This window comes from Spinacia oleracea, chromosome 3, assembly GCF_020520425.1.
Source record: "Spinacia oleracea cultivar Varoflay chromosome 3, BTI_SOV_V1, whole genome shotgun sequence".
Classification (NCBI taxonomy): Eukaryota; Viridiplantae; Streptophyta; class Magnoliopsida; order Caryophyllales; family Amaranthaceae; genus Spinacia; species Spinacia oleracea.
Genome location: NC_079489.1, coordinates 54,347,742 through 54,368,513, shown reverse-complemented (window position 1 = coordinate 54,368,513; position 20,772 = coordinate 54,347,742). Strand labels below are relative to the sequence as shown.

Here is a 20,772-nt window from a genome sequence, read left to right as displayed (position 1 = left end):
AAAGAGTGTGAATTGGTGGAGATTTGAGGGAGATATGAAGGAATGAAGTTTGTGAGAGTTAGGGTTTAATGGAGGAAGAGAGAGAAATAAGGTTGAAGATGAAGAAAAGAAGGAGGAAAGGAAGATCCCGTGCTCCTTTAACGCTGAAATCGCATTTCGCCCGATCGGCAGCAGCTCGCCCGATCGGGCGGTTTTTGAACCTTTTCATTTGATCCGTGCGCTCCCGATTGGGCTCGCCCGATCCGGATCGGGCGATTGGCGAATCCCTTCAAAACCTCTTCCTAGACCAGATTTTCGTTTCTTGACTTTCCCATGACGTCATCATCAACCGTCCGACCGGGCGGGAAGGTCGCCCGATCGGGCGATTTACTCGCCATGGAGTCGATCGGGCAACCGTTGCCCGTTCGGGCGATTTCGCAACCTTTTTCTTGAATCGACACGCGCGATCCGAATCGGGCGATTCATAGGCATCTCCGTTTCAGCTTTTGTTCCACTTTTTCGAACTTTGAGCTTAGACCTGCACATCATTAAACACCTAAACCGTAAAATACCCTATTCTCGCCTCTCCAATACCAAAGACTACACTGAATCACACACTTGATAAAAATTTATACTAAAACACACAAAACGAAATCATAAAGTACACTACGGAAAGAAATAAATGGATAGTTAAGTACTCATCCCCTATTAGATTGATGTAATGTCCCCATTACACAATCTCAGTTTATGCACAGACAACGAAAGGAAGGGGATGAGAGCCACGACAACTCATCGAATGGGGGCACCAAAGGTGGTGCCATCTGTGTGTGAAATCAATTGCCTTGGATGAGCTATGTGACGCAGGAAGTGACAGACCACGACCCCGATCATGAATACGGTGCCCACCGTTCAACGAGCTTTCGGCCTTTTGGGTCTCAGCATCATCAAATCGTGCCTCCTTTCGAACCCATGCCAAAGAGTTCATACTCCGATCACCTCCACCTGCAAAACAATTTGAAACATGCGCTTTTTTTGAAGGATTGTTGGAGTTAGTATGAGTCAATTTAGTATTAAATAATCATTAGAAACATTGACTCCAAAACATGACTCCTCTACGATAGAGCTCTTAGCAACATGGGTTAAATTGAAAGTAACCTTGTCATCCCCCACATTTAAGGTCAGCTTACCATTCTTGACATCTATGATTGCCCCCGCAGTGTGTAGGAAAGGTCGACCTAAAATAATAGGAATCTGCCTGTCCTCTTCCATGTCTAACACAACAAAATCAACAGGAATAAAAAATTTACCTACTCTAACAGGCACATCTTCTAGAACACCTAAGGGGTACTTCACAGATCGATCAGCCAGTTGCAGAGTTATGTTGGTAACTTTTAAATCACCCATGTTCAACTTAGTACAAACATACAGGGGCATAACACTAACGCTGGCACCTAAATCACATAAAGCTTTGTCAATAAAAGGTTGCCAATATTACATAGGATAGAGAAAACTCCCGGGGTCCTTAAACTTGGGTGGGGACTTATTTTGTAGTAAGGCATTGCACTCTTCAGTAAATGCAACAGTCTCCACCTCACTAAATGCTCTCTTCCTAGTCAAGATGTCTTTCATGTATTTAACATATGCAGGTACTTGAGTAATTAATTCAATGAAAGGGACCGTTACTTACAGATTCTTTACCACTTCTAAGAACTTACCAAACTGCTTGTCTATTGTTCTTTAGCTGACGATGAGGGAAGGGAAGTTTGATAGGTGGAACTTGTATCTCAAGTTTTTTCTCAACCCTTGTGTCAGCTTCCTTCTCCTTGACCACCTTTTCACTTTCTCTTGGCACAACACCACTGACAGATACTTCAACCTCTTCTTCAATAGTCATAGGCGGCCCATCATACTCATATCCACTCCGCAAAGTGACAGCATTTACAGACTCCCTAGTCACAGGCTATGAAGGGAGTTGACCTTTGGGTCTCTCTGCAAGAGTAGTAGCCATTTGTGCCAACTGTTTATCCATGATCTTGTTATGAGCAGTGAGGGCATCGATTTTGGCATCCTTTTCGCTCAGAGACCTATGCAATTCCAACATCATATTCTCATCTCTACAAGCAGGGGATCAGGATGTGTGGGTTGAGGTGGTGGAGGAAAACCAGGTGGTCCACTAGGCTGCGGGTTGTAGTTACTCCGCGGTTGGTATGACTGTTGTGGTGGCGGTTGGTACTGTTGTTGTGGTGGTGGAGGGTGTTGAATCTGATGGGGGTTCTGGACATTAGTACTCTATATGATAGTAGGGGGTGTTTTTATACCCCTCATTGTAAGAGTTGGAGTACGGATTGTTCTTCTTGTAGGACTGGAATGCATTGCATTGTTCGATAGAGCTCCGGCATTCCTGTGCATAATGGCCTTGCATCCCACAACTATTACAGACATTGACAAATTGGGCACTCATTGCAGCGACACTAGCATGTTGGGTGGATTGGGAAGATGCGGTCTGTATATTATCTAGCTTGTGATGCAGGGCAGTTAGCTGAGCAGTAAGCTATTCAATAGAATTCATCTCATGCTTAACACCCCGGTCGGCAAAACCTCTAGGATTCCCATATTGGGCACTATGGATGGCCATCTCCTCAATCACCTCTAAAGCTCTAGGCACCTCCAGTTGCATAAATCTCCACTGGCAGCTGAATCCAAAAGACACCTAGACTTATTACCCAAACCATTATAGAACTGCTGAACCAGGAACCAGTCATCCCAACCATGGTGCAGCCACTCTCTTTGCAAGTCCTTGAATCTCTCCCAAACCTCGAACAAACTCTCATCTGCTTGTTCAGAGATACCTAATATCTGACCCCTCAGACGAGCTGTCTTCTCAGGTGGGAAATATTTAACATAGAACGCAAGGGCCAAGGAATTCCAACCGGTGATTTTCATAGCTGCGCGGTTGAGACAGTTAATCCATAGCTTTGCCTTCCCACTCAATGAAAATGGAAAGAGTATCTCCATAGTCTGCTCCGGTGTTAAATTTTCTGCTTAATGGTGGCACAATTCTGAATGAAAGACTGAATATGGAGATTAGGATCTTCACCCTTTTCCCCACCGAATTGGTGTCTCTCGATCATGTTTATCAGCTGGGGTTCGATCTTGAAATTCTCGACCGCAATGGAAGGCATGATTTCCTGGGAAGCATAGACAGACTTGGTTTAGAATAGTCTGTAAGCCTTGGCACAAGTAGGGGTGGCGGTGGTGGTGCTTGGTCATTCATCTCTGAATCTGTATGGAATAGATTGCTAATCAGATAGTCGGATTTAGAGTCAGAATAGTCTTTCAACTGTTCAACGAATCTACGCCGTCTACGAAAGGTCCGTTCAGGTTCAGGATTGAACGAAGTCAGATCGCTGGTATGGACAGGTCCCTGGGCATATAAACAAGAAAAACTAGAAAACAGTCGTGCGATCCGATCTCAAGGAACGGGAGTCCCTTGAGAAGTAACAAAAAATAATCTAGAAAAAACAATTAATAACAGAAAGTAAAACCGTTTCCCTGGCAACAGCGCCAAAATTTGACAGGCTAAATCGCACTCCTATCAAAGATAGACGTAACGTTCACCAACTAAAAATATCAAGGGAAGCAGGGATCGTATCCACAGGGAACATGCGTTCTTTCTACTATTAAACATTACTAATCTAGACTACTGGTAACAAGAGTTGATTGGTTGTATATTAAACTAAAACAAGTAATCAAATCGGAAAATACAATATTAAAGGAATCTAGGGTAGCGGTTCACCATAAATGCAGACCGGGATTGGACAACGGACAATAACAATCAATTAACAATCATAACTAGGAAACATGCATCTCTCGAATCTTATGAATTCCTTAGGACTAGAACAACTAGCGGGCTCTCGCTACGTACTAGAAATAATTCCTATCTAATAGCCACAGACCAAAACATCATATTTATACCTCTCGGCGCATAATCTAAGGTTAATCAAACTCAAATCAAAATAGTCGGCCGAACAGAATTGACGAGCAATAATAATAAGCTAGAAATTATAATCAATCAATCAAATATCATGTCCACATATAATCCCAATCATGCATTCATGGATCCCCTAAACCCTAGAAATTAACTACTCACTCATGATAATAAATAACAACGCAATTAACATAATGGAAAACATGATTCAAAGCAATGAATTAAATTCGAGCAAGAAATAATACCGAATTAAAGGACAATTGAATAATAAAGCTTGAATCTTTGATTCAAATTAAAACTAAGTGTTTGGAGAAAAATAGAGAGAACTCAAATAAAACTAAGTAATTAGAAACTAGAATAAAAGATTGTCCTACAAATAATAAAGGCTAGCTTATATAGTTTGCCCAAAAAATAACATAAAAACGGAAATAAACCACGCGAAATACTGCTCGAGGTTGACGTCGCCCGATCGGGCGAGGTGCTCGATAGTCGGCCCGATCGGGCCAAATTCCGCCCGATCGGGCGGTTTGCAATAAGCTCAGAACAGCTCCAGAAGGCCGCCCGATCCAGACCGGGCGAAGTGCGCCCGATCGGGCGCGCGTTGAAGACTTCTATTCTTTCTTCCTTTCGTCCGATTGTCGCATTTCGCCCTCAGCTCACAGGGCGATTTGCAATCTTCAATATCCTTTGCCCATATCACCGAGTCTAACTCTCGGGGCTCAACCATAAGCATCTAAGGCTCCCGAAAGTCGACGATAAAGGTCCCGAACTTCCTTGGGCTCGTGTAGTGGCCTAAATCAACACGAAACGGGTCTAATAAGACCAATTTCTCATTATTGAACCTGAAATTCAAGGCCCGCTAAATAACACATATTAGTACTAAAATGGCTCCTAAGAGATCATTTGGCACAAAAAAGTACTAAGGGACGGGGGTTAAAACACTATATAAAACACACATATCAATCCTCCCACCAACTTCCTTCCACCTTCATCACCTTAATCATTTATGAAATAATCTCTCTCCTCCTCTCCTCTCCTTTAATTTTAAACATATTGTCACAATTTTATTTTTATTTTTTTTTGACGGGAAGCATATTGTCTAATTGAAGAATACGACATGAAAACATCAGGAAGACATGGATCAAAAGTTTCGCCATTGTAGCATCTTTCGACAAAACTAGGAAGGATTCAAGTTTCCCCATTATTATTATCAATATCATCGATTATACTGTGCATTTCCGCAGTTCTGCAAACTTCAATCGCAACTAGTTTCGTTACTAATTACAACTGTTCCCATCTCTCTTATCTGCTTCGTTTCTATCAACTTCTTACATAGATGATTAATCAATGGCAAGAGAGAGAGTGATGAGATCGAAAAAGATGATGACGATAAATGCTACGAAGAGAGGATGAGATTGAAGAAGATGTTAGGTTATGAACAATCTAATGTCGTGCGGAAAAAAACCATAAATGCCAAAATCCAAATTAAATGAACATAATCATTTAGCATAATTTAGTGAACACACTGTGTGATGCATGCCTTCCCTTGTTTCTCCCGAACCGAACAAGAACAAGTTAGGACGCCAAACGTCGTCCCTCCGTAAAAAGTCCACAATACGTTCGGATCCGCCTTAGATCGTACCAACTAGGATATAAAATAAGGTTTATGATTTCGGGATTTTCACTTTTAGGTGATAGGCAAAGTGTATTGAATTGTGTTTCAATTGATGTGTTTATTCATGACCATATACCATGCATTTATAGGAAAATAGGAAAACCCTAGGAGCCAAACACCCTAGAACGATTTTAGGAAAGTCTTGGAAACATACCAAAACCAAAATCCTAAAACTCCAAGTGCTTGGCTGGCTAGCACAAAGCCTTGTCGCCCAAGCAAGCTTGCGGAGCAAGCAAACTTGGCGTCGAAGGCCATGCGATGCCCGCACAGCCCACACAAGGCCAGTACATCTTCGCGCTGGGCGCTAGGCATGTGCGCTGATGCTGGCGCGCTAAGCCTTTGTGCCTGGCGTGCTTGCGTTAGCGCTGGACTTTGTTGCTCGGCGCTATGCTTTTCTGCATTGGCCCATCGAGCGATGGGCTATCGTTCGTACAATGGCTTTTGTTTCGTGCTTTTGATTCGTTTTCCGACTCCGAAAAATATTTCCGATTCGAACAATATTTACGTTTTCGATAATATTTCCGATTTCGACAATATTTTCGATTCCAGTAATATTTTTGTTTCCGACAATATTTCCGATTCCGGCAATATTTCTATTTCCGATAATATTTTCGACACGAACAATATTTCCGTTTCCGGCAATATCTTCGACTTTGTTAATAATTATATGTATTTCCGTTATGAACCATATTTCCCTTTCCGGTAATATCTTCATTTCCGGCAAATATTCTTTCTTTGCCTTTTGACAGTTTGTTTAGCTCCCACTGAAACCAACATCCGTCATTTCTGAATATCCAGAATTAGAGTATTCACTGAATATAATATTCACATAAATACTTGATCCGATCACGTACTATTTTGTGAACCTATGGGTTTAGTCAAGAGTAAGTTGTGGCATTAATGACATTAATTTCACTTCAACTGAAGCAGTCTCTAGCTAGGCATTCAGTTCACTTGATCTTACTGAATAATTAACTTGCATAATTAATATTGAGCCGCATTTATTAGACTTAACATTAAATGCATTAAATGCAGACTTGGACCAAGGGCACTATTTTCTCCAGTCTCCCACTTGTCCTTAGGGACAAGTGTGCATTTCCTAATTCCTTTGTCGCTCGATGCCTTCTCATGAACATAAGGTAAGATGGCCATCCTTATTGCGTTCAGAGGTATTATTCGGTGTCAGAGTTTAACTGTTCAAATAAACAGATAATCATAGCCTATTCATCTAAGCAAGGCCATGCATTTTACAGATTCTAGCTCTCCGAGTGGCCTTATACAACTTTTGGCATCTCTTCCCGATTTATGAGAGGACAATCCCAATCATGTGATCTTGAGTTTAGACTTCGTTTGATAGGTGATTACCCGAGCATTGTCGTAATGGTCTCCTTTTACGGTGCGACGGTTGACAGCGTCAAAGTAACCAGTTCTCAAACAAGTAAGCTCAAATCACTCAAGTATTGAGGATTAGTGTCTAATAAGATAATGAAATATACTTGTGAAAGATTTTCATCTCTTACATTAAAGTTTCATAGGTCTTGTCCGATGCTAGTCTTGTCAAGTAAGTATCTATGCAAATGATTACGACATTTCCATGTCCACATAGTTCAAGAAACATAACTCCTAGCCATCTTGCATTCTAGTCGTCTATCGTTTTTTATGCGTCCACATTTATAGAAAACTTCCGACCAGGGACCATTTTCAACTTTTGACATTCAAGTTCACTTGATAGACATTTCTTAGTCACATGACTGGTCTTAACAGTCTATCTCGAATCTTGTCAAATTGAAAGGACTCGTCATTTAATAAAGCACAAAAATTAAATTGAAGAATGAAACTTAATTCATTTCTATGAATGGTTAACCATAATGTTTTACATAGTATTAAAAACTTAAAACTTTAAAACTTTAAAAGACATCAAAGCCATTCTCCAATATGCTTGATTCCCATAGCTTCTTTGTGCGAGTTGTGTTTCTCTTGTGGCAGAGGTTTTGTCAATAGATTAGAGATATTGTCATCAGTTCCAATCTTGCTTATCTCGACTTCTTTTCTTTCAATGAATTCGCATAGAAGGTGAAATCTACGAAGTACATGTTTGAGTCTTTGGTGGTGTCTAGGCTCCTTCACCTGCGCAATAGATCCATTATTGTCACAATATAGAGCTACTGGTCCATGAATGGAGGGGACTACACCAAGCTCACCAATGAACTTCCTTAGACAAATTGCTTCCTTTGTTGCTTCATGTGCAACAATGTACTCCGCTTCAGTTGTAGAATATGCAATAGTGCTTTGCTTGGCACTTTTCCAGCTTACTGCTCCTCCGTTGAGGCAGAAGACAAACCCAGACTGTGATCTAAAATCATTTTTGTCGATTTGGAAATTTGTGTCTGTATAGCCTTTAATAATCCATTAATCATCTCCACCATAGACCAGGAAATCATATTTGTGCCTTTTCAGGTACTTCGGAATGTTCTTGGTAGCAGTCCAATGTGCCTCTCCTGTGTCTGACTGGTATCTACTCGTAGCACTGAGTGCATATGAAACATCCAGGCATGTACATATCATAGCATACATTATTAAACCAATCAATGATGCATATGGTATCCCACTCATTCGTCTTCGCTCATTAGGTGTTTTTGGACGCTGATCTTCCTAAGAGTCATTCCACGAGACATGGGTAGGTGACCTCTTTTGGAGTCAGCCATATTGAACCTATCAAGTACCTTATTGATATAAGTACTTTGACTAAGTCCAATCATCTTCTTGGATCTATCTCTGTAGATCTTGATGCCAAGTATGTAATGTGCTTCTTCTAGATCCTTCATCTAAAAACATTCCCAAGCCAAGTCTTTACAGAGTTCAACATAGGAATGTCATTTCCGATAAGTAATATGTCATCGAAATATTATACTAGGAAAGCAATCTTGCTCCCACTGACCTTCTTGTATACACAAGATTCGTTTGCGTTCTTGATGAAACGAAAGTCACTGACTGCTTCATCAAAACGTATATTCCAGCTCCTTGATGCTTTCTTCAATCCATAAATGGATTTCTTAAGCTTGCATACCTTTTTAGCATTCTTTGGATCCTCAAAACCCTCAAGTTGTGTCATAAACACAGTTTTTATTAAAACACCGTTTAAGAAAGCGGTGTTGACATCCATTTGCCATATTTCATAAACGTAATATGCAGCAAGCTAACATTACCCGAATAGACTTTAGCATTGCAACTGGTGAAAAGATTTCATCGTATGCCACACCGTGGACTTGCCTGTATCCTTTAGCAACCAATCTAGCTTTGAAAACTTCTAGTTTCCCGTCCTTGTCCTTTTTCAACTTGAAAACCCATTTGTTTCCTATAGCTTGGTAGCCATCTGGCAGATCGACCAAATCCCAAACTTGGTTTTTAGACATGGAGTCTAATTTAGATTGCATAGCTTCTAGCCATTGCTTGGAGCTAGTGCTCGTCATAGCTTATGCTAGTGCTCGTCATAGCTTGTTTGTAAGTTGCAGGCTCATTGCTTTCCAACAATAGAATTTCATGGCTCTTAGACATTAAAATACCAATGTATCTTTCTGGCTGAGACCTATACCTTTGCGATCTACCCGGGACAACAATTCCAGTTGGTTCTTGAACCTCACCAGATCCTTCTAAAGATTCCTGAGTTTCAACCTGAATATCATCTTGATTATTATCTAAAGTTTGTTCTTCAAGGTCTACTTTTCTCCCACTTGTCATTTTGGAAATGTGTTGTCTTTCCAAAAATATACCATCTCGAGCAACAAACACCTTGTTCTCAGATGTATTGTAGTAATAATACCCCTTTGTTTCCTTTGGATTTCCCACAAGGATACATTTGTCAGATTCGGTTGAAATTTGTCTGAAATTAATCGTTTGACTTATGTTTCACAACCCCAAATCTTAAGAAAATACACTTTTGGAGGTTTTCCAGTTTATAGTTCACATGGAGTATTTTCGACAGCTTTTGACGGAGCTCTATTTAGTGTGAGCGCTGAGGTATTTATTGCATTTCCACAAAATTCTATTGGAAGTTCGGCCTGACCCATCATTGAACGAACCATGTCTAGCAAGGTTATATTCCTCCCTTAAGACACACCATTCCATTGTGGTGTTCCAGAAGGAGTCAATTCTGACAAGATCCCATAATCTTTCAGATGGTCATCAAATTCGTAGCTCATATATTCACCACCTCTGTCAATCCGCAGTGCTTTGATCTTCTTGGCTAGTTGATTCTCTACTTCAATTCGAAGTTCCTTGAATCTGGCAAAGGATTTAGACTTGTGCTTCATTAGGTAGATATAGCCATATCTACTAAAGTTGTCAGTGAAAGTGATAAAGTAGCTGAAACCACCTCTAACATTTGAACTCATTAGTCCACATACATCTGTATGGATTAAACCCAACAGTTCACTTGCTCTTTCTCCAACTTTAGATAAAGGTTGCTTTATCATTTTGCCAATTGAGCATGATTCGCATTCACCATAATCCTCTAAGTCAAATGGTTATAGAATTCCTACTTTCTGAAGTTTTTTCATGCGTTTCATGTTAATATGGCCTAATCGTTAATGTCACATATAGGTGAGATCTGAATCATTTGTTTTGGCCCTTTTAGTATTTATGTTATAAACTTCTTTGTCGTGATCTAGCACATAAAGTCCATTGACTAACTTTGCCGATCCATAAACATTTCTTTAAAATAAAACGAGCAACTATTGTCTTTTATTTCAAAATTAAAGCCCTTAGCATCCAAGCAACAAATAGAAATAATATTTTTAGTAATACTTGAAACATGGAAACACTCTTCCTGTTCCAAACCTAGCCTAGAGGGAAACGACAAATGATAAGTGCCTACAACTAATGCAATAATCCTTGCTCCATTTCCCACTCCTAGGTCGACTTCTCCCTTGCTAAGACTTCTACTTCTTCTTAGTCCCTGTGGATTGGACCATAAGTGTGAGCCACAATCTGTATCTAATATCAAAGAAGTTGAATTAGCAATTTTACAGTCTATAACGAAAATACCTGAAGATGGAACGATTGTTCTGTTCTTCTGATCTTCCATTAGTTTGAGGCAATCCCTTTTCTAATGGCCAATTCCATCACAATAGAGACATTTTGATGTGGACTTGTCCTACGGTGTCTTCCTCTTGAGACTTGAGTTTGCATTGTGTAGACACCTAATTTGTGTCTCCCCTTTGGGATGATGACGATACCATTATCCTTGTTAGGCGATTAGAGTAACTCCAGGCGGAAATCCCAATTGCTAAGAACACCTCCAAGATCCAATATCCAAAATCCAATCCCCGAGACCGTTCCCCTCCCGGAACTCGGTACAAAATACAACTTCCAAAATCCAATTTCAAAATCCAAGTTCAATATCAATTAGTAGACCATCCCATTGGTTTTACTAGGCCTTTTCCACTCAAAATCATATAAGGTAAGTCAAATTCAGGCGCCGACCCACAAAACCGAGCATGCCGGGCCCCGTCCCGTAAAACCGGAATCCAAAAACCCGAGAAAGGGTTGTTTTTAGACGCAAATTCAAGTCTTAACCTCCAAGCAAACACTACACGCCAAACATCGTACTATTCGTACGAAGGTACACCCATACAAGACAAATCAAGGACGACATCTTTCCGTCCTTTTTGGCGGCATTCAGGCCACGTCAGCAGCGCCTAGCGCTGGCCTGGCGCCAGGCGCTGGCGTGTGCTGGCGTTTTGCACCATTTCCCTCCTATACATACCCCTCATTTCCATCGAAAAAGGGAGAGCACAACACATACAACGTCGTAATTTCGACATTACTCCTCACAATACAAACTTCAAAACTCTTCAAAAACACGTACAAATTCAAAAATTCAAAAGCAATTGGGAGCTCGTGCCTAAGCCTAACTAGGTAAATCCGAATCCCATTTCAATCAATCATGCTATTTTTATTTCAAATGATTAGCAAGTTGGTGTTTTTTGCCATTAAAAACACCACTTGCAACAATCATACATGCTTTTTCAAAAATACAAACTTTTTAAAAATACAAAATACAAACTTTCAAGATCAAGGATGTTCAAAGTTTCTTACATTCATCTCTTTGAACTAGAATCACCTTCAAGTGTGGAGTAATCAAAGACGACACCTTTTTAGCATTTAAAGGTTTAGTCTTTTGAGATTCAAGACTCCATTTTTCAATATATAAGTTCAAATTTTCAAATTTCAAGATCGCACCATGTTTAGGGTTGTTCATAACTACCTCTCTAAACTAGGATCATTTCAAGTTCAAATTTCAAATCATTTCAAGTTCAAACCTTTCAATATTCAAGCTTTCAATTTCAAGTTCAATATGAAAAATCTAGGACATTTGGGTTGAGCAACCTCTCCCAAGTTGAGATTTTTTGCTTTGAATTCGTGCCGGGCGCACTTATTTTTAAGGAGCCGCTTGGCGTTCGAATCTCATGTGCCCAAGTACAAATTTCAATTATGCACCTTTCAATATCGCAATTTCATTATCGCACCTTTCAATATGGCACTTTCAATACCGCAATTTCAATACCGCAATTTCAATACCGCAATTTCAATTTCGCACTTTCAATTTCGCACCTTTACTTGCCTAGTCCATTTCTAGGCAATGTGGACCTACTCCCTAGTCCTTTTCTAGGGGGTCTTGTATTTACTAATTCCGCACTTTATTTAGTATTGTGATGTTGCTTTATGTGCTTTATCGCTTTCATCACCAACATGCTAAATACAACAAAATACAAAGGTTACATCACGCTTAACGAAGATATTTTTGGACAAACCGGCTTTAGGTTCCTTAAATAATTCTTTAAAGCAAAGTGACCACCGTACAATTAGAAATTCTATTTTTCTCTAAATTTCAAACCCACATAGTCTAATCTTAGGGTTTATTTTCGAAACAATGTTGTGCCAACGTACTTGAATATTTCTAAACCTCGCCGAATAAGCATTTTCGTTCCCGAGCCCGGATCTCACCCATCCGTTTCAAGGATTCAAGGCCTTATCCAAAAATAGAGTCATTTTGCGGTCTTCCCAAACGGGACCTAAAATAAAGTTTGGTGGCGACTCCTTCGAGGTGCAAAAACAATTCAACGGTTATCTAAACAAACCGCCGCGTGCCAAACCCCCCTTGTAGGAATCGGGATAAAAAAAAACACCCCCTACAATTCTGGCGACTCCACTGGGGATTTTTCTAATTTCAATTTCGAAAATGAGAGCTGATTTCGAGCAACCAGCCACTGATCTGCCGAAGTACTGGATGCCAGCATTGGCGCCAGGCGCAGCCCCTGCGCCCATCGCCACTGCCTGCATCCAGGACAGTGGCTCACAGTGGCTTGTCGCCCACTTGTGCTCAACTTTTCGTGTTGGGAGTTAGTCTGTTTTTGCATCTGGAAGGACGCTCCCAAGCCTCGTGAACGAGTGCCGAAAAACGGGCTTTACAAATACAAATTCAAGTACGATTTCAATTTCAATTTCTAGGCATTTCATGCATTTTTCGAAAACCATATTGTGCAAAATGAATTTCTACCGTTGCCCAAACGGATGTGTTCTACATTCGGGCTAGCCCCGGGGGCAACGAAATGGTGACTCTCCATACGGTTCCCGACCAAAGTGTTTGACCATTTCCGCACCTACCGAAACTTGGCATTTGCTTGACATTCCCGTTGTCAAGTATAGAGGCCGTCTGCCGACACACACTTCCCTTAGGCGGATGTGAATGCTTGTCGCTGGATCCGTCTCTTAGCCAAGTACCTTTTGACACCCAAAGCCGACCACTTGCATCATACAAAACTTAGACCGACCTTAGGTTGAGAACTTTGCATGTCGCATTCATATTCATGATTAGTGTGACAACGTGCTACTTGTGCATTGTGTGGGCGTCTTTGCACGCGTGAATGGATAACCTCGAGTTCTAGCTTGCCAAAACCAATTATCCTCCAACTAGGAAACCAAACCCCTAGGAGCATCATTCAAACCTCATGCATCTAAATCGCCGATTTAGGGTCTTTAGGAGTGTCACTCCATTTGATTCAAAACCCTTAAACACGCCTCACGCACAAATGTCAAATTTCAAAGTTCAATCCAACGGCGCCATAATGCCCGATTTTCAAGTCCAAATTCCAAACTACAAATTCAAAATCAATCCAACGGCGTCATAATGCCGGATTTTCAAGTCCAAGCTACAAATTCAAAGTTCAATCCAACGACGCCATAATGCCGGATTTTCAAGTCCAAATTCCAAGCTACAAATTCAAAATCAATCCAACGGCGTCATAATGCCGGATTTTCAAGTCCAAGCTACAAATTCAAAATTCAATCCAACGGCGTCATAATGCCGGATTTTCCATTTCGAATTCCAACTTTCAAGTTCAAAATTCAATCCAACGGCGTCATAATGCCAAATTTTTGAGTAAAAATTCCAAGTTCCAAGTTCAAAATGCAATCCAACGGCGTCGTAATGCCGGATTTCCTATTTTTCAAAACCTCAAGTTTCCAAGTCAAGTCCAAATCCAACGGCGTCATAATGCCGGATTTTCTAGTCCAAATTCCGAGTTTCAAAGTTCAATACAAATTTTCTAGTCCAAAATCTCAATTTTCAAGTCCAAATCCAACGGCGCCATAATGCCGGATCTTCCAAACTCAAGCTTCGATCTTCAAGTCAAACTCAACCACTAGTGGAAAAAACCCCTGTTGTAGCCCCCTTGTTGAGGGGGGCATATATAAGTGAGCCTCAATAACCCCTTAGTCAACGCGGGTCAAAAGTTTAAGCATGTGGTTGGGGCGGGCTTCTTAAATGCCCCCCTCAACAGGTCCTTATTTTCGCGCTTTCTGTAGAGGTTTTTGAGGCGGGCTTTTGAAAGCCCCCCACAACAGATCACCTGTTGAGGCGAACAAAGCCCGCCTCAACAGATCACTGAGCTGTTGAAGCTACGTCTATCGCAGCGGGCCTTGTTCGCCTCAATAAACCCAAAATGCCCCCCTCAACAGGTATTTTTTCCACTAGTGAACCCAACGGCGTCATAATGCCGGATTTCCTATTCTTCAAGCTTCAAGTTCAAATTCAAACTTTCTAGTCCAAAACTTCAATTTTCAAACACAACCCAACGACGCCATAATGCCGGATTTTCTAGTCCAAATTTCGAGTTTCAATTTCCAAGTCAAGACTCAATCCAACAGCGCCTTAATGTCGGATTTTCTAGTCCAAATTTCAAGCTTCAAACTTCAAAGTCGAAAACCACAAATCCAACGGCGTCATGCCGAATTTCCTATTTCAAACATTCAAGTCTTCAAGCATCGAAGTCAAGTTGCCAATTCCAAGTCTCAAAACCTCAAAGTTCAAATGCCAAAGTTCATGACCGGCGTAATGCCAACTTTTCAACTCCAACTTTCAAACCTCAAAATTCCATTTTTAAAACTTCAAATTCCAAATACATGCCGTCGTAATGCCGATTTTCCATTCCATATTTCAAACCTCAAGCTCGAAGTTCAAAAATTCCAAACCTTCAAATCTCAAATCCTACACTCCAAGTCCACGGCGGCATAATGCCGGACTTTCAAGTTCCCAAATTCAATGTCTCAAATCCACGGCGACATAATGCCGGATTTTCCAAATACGAAGCTTCATGTTCTACATGCAAAATGCGTCATTTTCCATTTCAAAATTCAAACCTCGAGTCAAACTCAAATTCCAACGGGTTGAAAATCCCCAGAAATAATACAAGTCCAATTGTTCAATCGGGTTGAAAATCCCCTGAAATAATACAAATTCCAATGGGTTGAAATTCCCTTGAAATAATACAAATTCCAATGGGTTGAAATTCCCCTAAAATATTGACGGGTTGAAAATCCCCTAAAATAATACAAACCCCATTCCAAATATTTCCAACGGGTCGAAAATCCCCAGAAATAATACAAGTCCAATTGTTCAATCGGGTTGAAAATCCCCTGAAATAATACAAATTTCAATCGGGTTGAAATTCCTTTCAAATATTCCAAGTCCAATGGGTTGAAATTCCCCTAAAATATTGACGGGTTGAAATTCCCTTTAAATAATACTCCCTCTGTCCCAGAATAGTTGTTACACTTTCCTGGGCACACAGTTTAATGCGATAAGTAGTAGTGTGGTTATCAATTATTATTTTATTGAACAAGTAGATGTGATAGGAGTTAGTGGTGTATTTTTTTAATTGAATGAGAGAGGGTGTGGGGACAAAAAAAGAGTTAGTGGGAAGAGAGAGACAATATAATAATTGTGGGGCCATTCCTAATTTAGAAGTGTAACAACTAATCTGGGACGCACGAAAAAGGAAAGTGTAACAACTAATCTGGGACGGAGGGAGAACAAAATCAATCCCTTTCAATCGGGTTGAAATTCCCTTCAAATATTCCAAGTCCAATGGGTCGAAATTCCCTTGAAAATTCAATTTCCTAGTACAAGTCCAATTTCAAAATCCTAGAGCGGGTTGAAATCCCCTTCAAATAAGTCCAATTTCCAATAGATCGAAATACTCTTTTTCGACATCCAAGTTTTAGTACAAGAGCCAACTTTCACAAAAGAATGAACGCTCCTCTCGAACATTTCCAACGGGTTGCAAATCCCGAATACAAGTACAAAATCCAAAATCCCGAATCTTCGGAGTGACACTTAGAGTCAAGTCTAGGTCTCATTCATTGCATGCATATCATATCATGTGTCGGGAGGTCCAAGTTCTAAAATTGTCTGGTGTGTCCTAAGTAGGAGTCCGACGATCCTGTGGGTTCGCCGAAGAGGGGATAGGTTGAAAAGAACTCCAGCAGCCCTAGCCTCCCGCATAGCCAGTGTCGAGCAAGCAGCAAGATCATCTCCTACAAATCAGACTCCCAGCCCCATTCAAGGAACAGTCCAAATGTCTGCCTCTGATCAACTCGCTCAACTCCTAGCGGCTTTCGCCAGCCTCAGTGCCAATGTGGAGAGCATAAGCAACCGATTGGGTGTCGTGGAACAGGGTGCGCCCACTGATGACTTAACCAAGAAGATCGAGAGTCTTGTCAGTAAGGTTACCAATTAATCAAGAGAACTACTTTGACACCTCAATGGAGGACAACCTCAAGGGGAAGGCTAATCTGCCAGACAAATTCTCCGCCAATAACATTCCAAAGTTCAAATCAACTGACAATCCCAAGTACCATCTCAAGAACTTCAGAGCTACAATGGCCATCAAGGGGGTCGAACTCGAGCTATACCCAGTGGTATTCCCTATGTCTCTGGAACCTGTCTGCCAAAAGTGGTACTATTCACTCAAGGAACATCAAACGAATACTTGGGAAGCGGTTGCTCGAGCATTCATGGAGCAATATCAGCCCAACATTCAGCTGCAAACTACTCTAAGGGAACTAGAAGTTCTCAGGCAAGGGCCTCAGGAAGGCTTTACTACTTACCTCAACCGGTGGAGGGAAATGGCATCCCAAATGGTAACCCGGCCCTCCGAGAGAGAGTTAATCAAGATTTTCATCGCCGGTCTTCTTTCAAAGTACAATGCTCACATGAAGTACCTAGGTCTGGAAAGCTTCAAGAGAACCTACAACATCGGGGTCGACATAGAGGACGACCTAATGAAAGCACCCGCAGCCCCAGCTCTGCAAACTGAAAAATGGAAGGGGAAGAGACCTGAGACAACACACAAAGTTCATGAGGTTAACGCCCTAGAGGCTCCTCAAGGTCCCAAATCGAACAACTTCAAAAGCAATGCTAACCAGCGCAACTATCAAGGCAGGCCCCAAAGAGTCTTCACAAACCTCGGGATGTCTTACAGTGAGGCATTTGATCGACTGGTCGAAAAACAAGTCATAGCACCAATCGGTCTAACACCCGATCCTCAAGTTGACAAAAGATCCAAGAGTTGGGATCCGACAGCTCATTGCAAATACCATCAAGGGAAGGGTCATGACATCGAGGACTGCTACAAGCTCAAACACTTGATCCAGAACATGGTCGACAACAAGACTTTACCCTTACCACCCGGGGCTAAGCAAACCCCGGCCCCTCCGTACAAGCCATCTCCTATGACTGCGAAGATGAAGAAGAGGAATTCCCATGCAATCTGATCTCCACAATATACAAGCCAGGTTACGAGCTTATGGTTCCAAGCTTTTGCCATCTACTTCCAAGTGCTCAAAATTGGGTGATCCCCGAGCCTAGGGTAACCACCGACATTCAAGTGAACATCTGTCCACTCGCCACTGTGAAGGCTTTAGGATTCTCCGAGTACGATCTCATGCTGAGTGCCCAACAAACTGTCAAACTCCAGGGTGTCGCGTACAAAGTCCTGGGAGTCCTTGAGCTGGGTTTCTCCTTTGACACCTATTACGACAATGCTGAGTTCCTAGTAATCGATGTGCCTACTAACTTCGATCTACTATTCGGAGAACCTTGGTTGGAGGAAATACTAGATGGCCATGCCTGCCTCACCCTCAAAGGTTCAAGCTTTCGAGACACTCTCATCAAGCAAAAGCCGGCTGTACGCCAGGAAAAGGATGAGTGCATTCAAGAATACTACCACCGATGGGCAATCTCTGCTCGTACAATTCAGCCTGAGCTACCAGAGGGAAAAATGGTGTTAATGTTTCTCTTAGGTCTCAACACTTCATGCAAGGGCAGCTTCGCCGCATTTCCTTACAGCACATGGAACCAAGTCTGGGAACAAGCCCTGAAAATCTGTGCATGCAGTCCCATCTTCGAGGATTATGACGATTACAATGCAGATGTCCGGGAGTACCCTGAGAACTATCTTTTCGATTAGTGTCTTTGTCCAGGTCTAGAGTCTTTCTTTTAATTTCGAGTCTAGCAATGAGTCTAAGTGTCTAGAACTAGAGTCTTGCATCAATCAAGTGCCTCTAAAGGCCGAGCTACAAGTCAAAACAGACGATGTAATGATTGCTGATTTCAATAACACTTCAATTTCTACTTACTCTTCGAGTCCTAATTCAAAATCAAATCCTAATCCACACAACTTTGCTTCACAAGAAACTGACTTTGAGTTTCTAAAAGCTATCGAAAATCATGAAAACAGGACGCCCATAATTGAGGAAACAGAAAAAATCAACCTTTCTAACAGCAGTGATTCAAAACTAGTTCAGATTGGTTTAACTCTTTCTCCATCTGAGCGGGACGATCTTATCAAGCTACTTTCAGAGTATGTAGACGTCTTCGCATGGTCCTATCATGATATGCCAGGGGTTGATCCAAGCATCGGTCAGCATATAATTCCCCTTATTCCAGGGTCAAAGCCCATCAAGCAGAAGCTCCGTCGCATGAAACCGGACGTTTCCCTCAAAATTCAAGCAGAGGTCTCCAAGAAGTTAGAGGCCGGGTTTATTCGAGAAGCAAAATATCCAGAATGGATCGCAAATGTCGTCCCAGTTCCAAAGAAAGATGGCAAAGTACGAATGTGTGTGGACTACAGGGATCTTAACAGGGCCAGCCCTAAAGACGGTTTTCCATTGCCTCACATCGACATCCTGGTCGACAACACCGCAAATCATGCCTTACTCTCTTTTATGGACGGGTAAGCAGGCTACAATCAGATTCCCATGGCAGAGGAAGACATGGAGAAAATAACCTTCATCACTTAGTGGGGTACATATTGCTATACAGTTATGTCGTTCGGACTAAAGAACGCAGGAGCAACTTATCAAAGAACAGCAACAGCCATCATGGACGATATGATTCACAGGGAAATTGAGGTATATGTCGACGACATGATTGTCAAATCCAAAGAACGGCACGAGCATACCTCAGTACTTCGAAAGTTTTTCAACAGGCTCAGACAATACAATATGAGGCTCAATCCTCAAAAGTGCGCATTCGGGGTAACGTCAGGCAAGTTGCTCGGATATGTTATCAGCTCTCGAGGCATAGAGGCTGACCCTTCAAAAATCAAGGCAATTCTCGAGATGCAACCACCAACGAATGAAAAGGAAATTCGGGGTTTTCTCGGCAGACTACAATATATCAGCAGGTTCATTTCAAGACTCACAATGATCTGTGAACCAGTATTGCGAAAGCTTCGAAAAAGCAAGCCCAAAGTGTGGGATGACAATTGTCAGCATGCATCCGAAACAATCAAAAGCTACCTTTCCAACCCACCAGTACTAAAACCAGCAATGTCAGGGATTCCCCTCAGGCTCTACCTCACAACAACAGATTCAGCAGTGGGGGCTATGCTTGCTCAAGAAATTGAAGGCAAGGAGAACGCCGTGTACTACATAAGCAAAAAGCTGATCGAGTACGAAACCAAATACACTCAGCTCGAGAAACTCAGCATCGCCTTGGTTTGGGCTACAAAGAAACTGCGGCACTACATGATCTCCCATACAATACATGTGATCAGCAAAGCCGATCCTCTCAAATATCTATTCGAGAAACCAGCACTCAACGGACGTTTGTCTAGATGGTTGGTCATGCTAGCAGAATTAGACCTCAAATACATTCCACAGAAATCTATCAAGGGTTCAGCAGTCTCAGATTTCCTAGCCGACTGTTCTGTCGAGGCAGAAGAGGAAGATTACGACTTACCCGACGAGCAAATCTTAACGACCAGTGATGACAGTTGGTCAATGCATTTTGACGATGCCTCCAATCAGAACGGATGTGGTGTTGGAGTAATTCTAGTAGCCCTAGACGGCACACACAGTCCTATATCAGCAAAACTGCAATTCAACGTCACAAACAATGCGGCAGAATATGAAGCATGCATCATGGGCCTGGAAGCCGCCTTAGCCCTAGGTGTCCAGAAACTTCGAGTGTACGGGGATTCTTCCCTAATCATCAATCAAATTTCCGGCAAATGGAAAGTAAGGAGCGAGAGCCTGGCTCCACACCAGTCTTACCTTGAGCGGCTGTCCGAAAAAATAGAAAAGCTCCGCTATACATACCTCCCGAGAGAGGAGAATCAATTCGCCGATGCACTGGCAAAACTGGCCTCAATGATCAATATTCCAAGCGGCATGGCTGAAATGCCACTTACAATTGAAACATGTCAAGAAGCAGCATATGTCCATGCTATTGACAACGTCGAGCAAGACGAAGATGAACCTTGGTTTACAGACATCCAAAGGTATC

The 20,772-nt window shown here is 41.8% G+C and overlaps 1 non-coding gene and 1 pseudogene across 1 annotated transcript; both read left to right on the top strand.

The window, feature by feature from the left end:
- The first annotated feature begins 2,186 nt into the window (after positions 1 to 2,186).
- Positions 2,187 to 20,772, top strand: part of LOC110802392 (protein ENDOPLASMIC RETICULUM-ARRESTED PEN3-like) — a 35,245-nt pseudogene continuing 16,659 nt past the window's right edge.
- LOC130471064 (small nucleolar RNA R71) lies at positions 2,744 to 2,850 on the top strand. The gene has a single exon (XR_008931750.1). It is a non-coding gene; the product is annotated as a small nucleolar RNA R71 (small nucleolar RNA).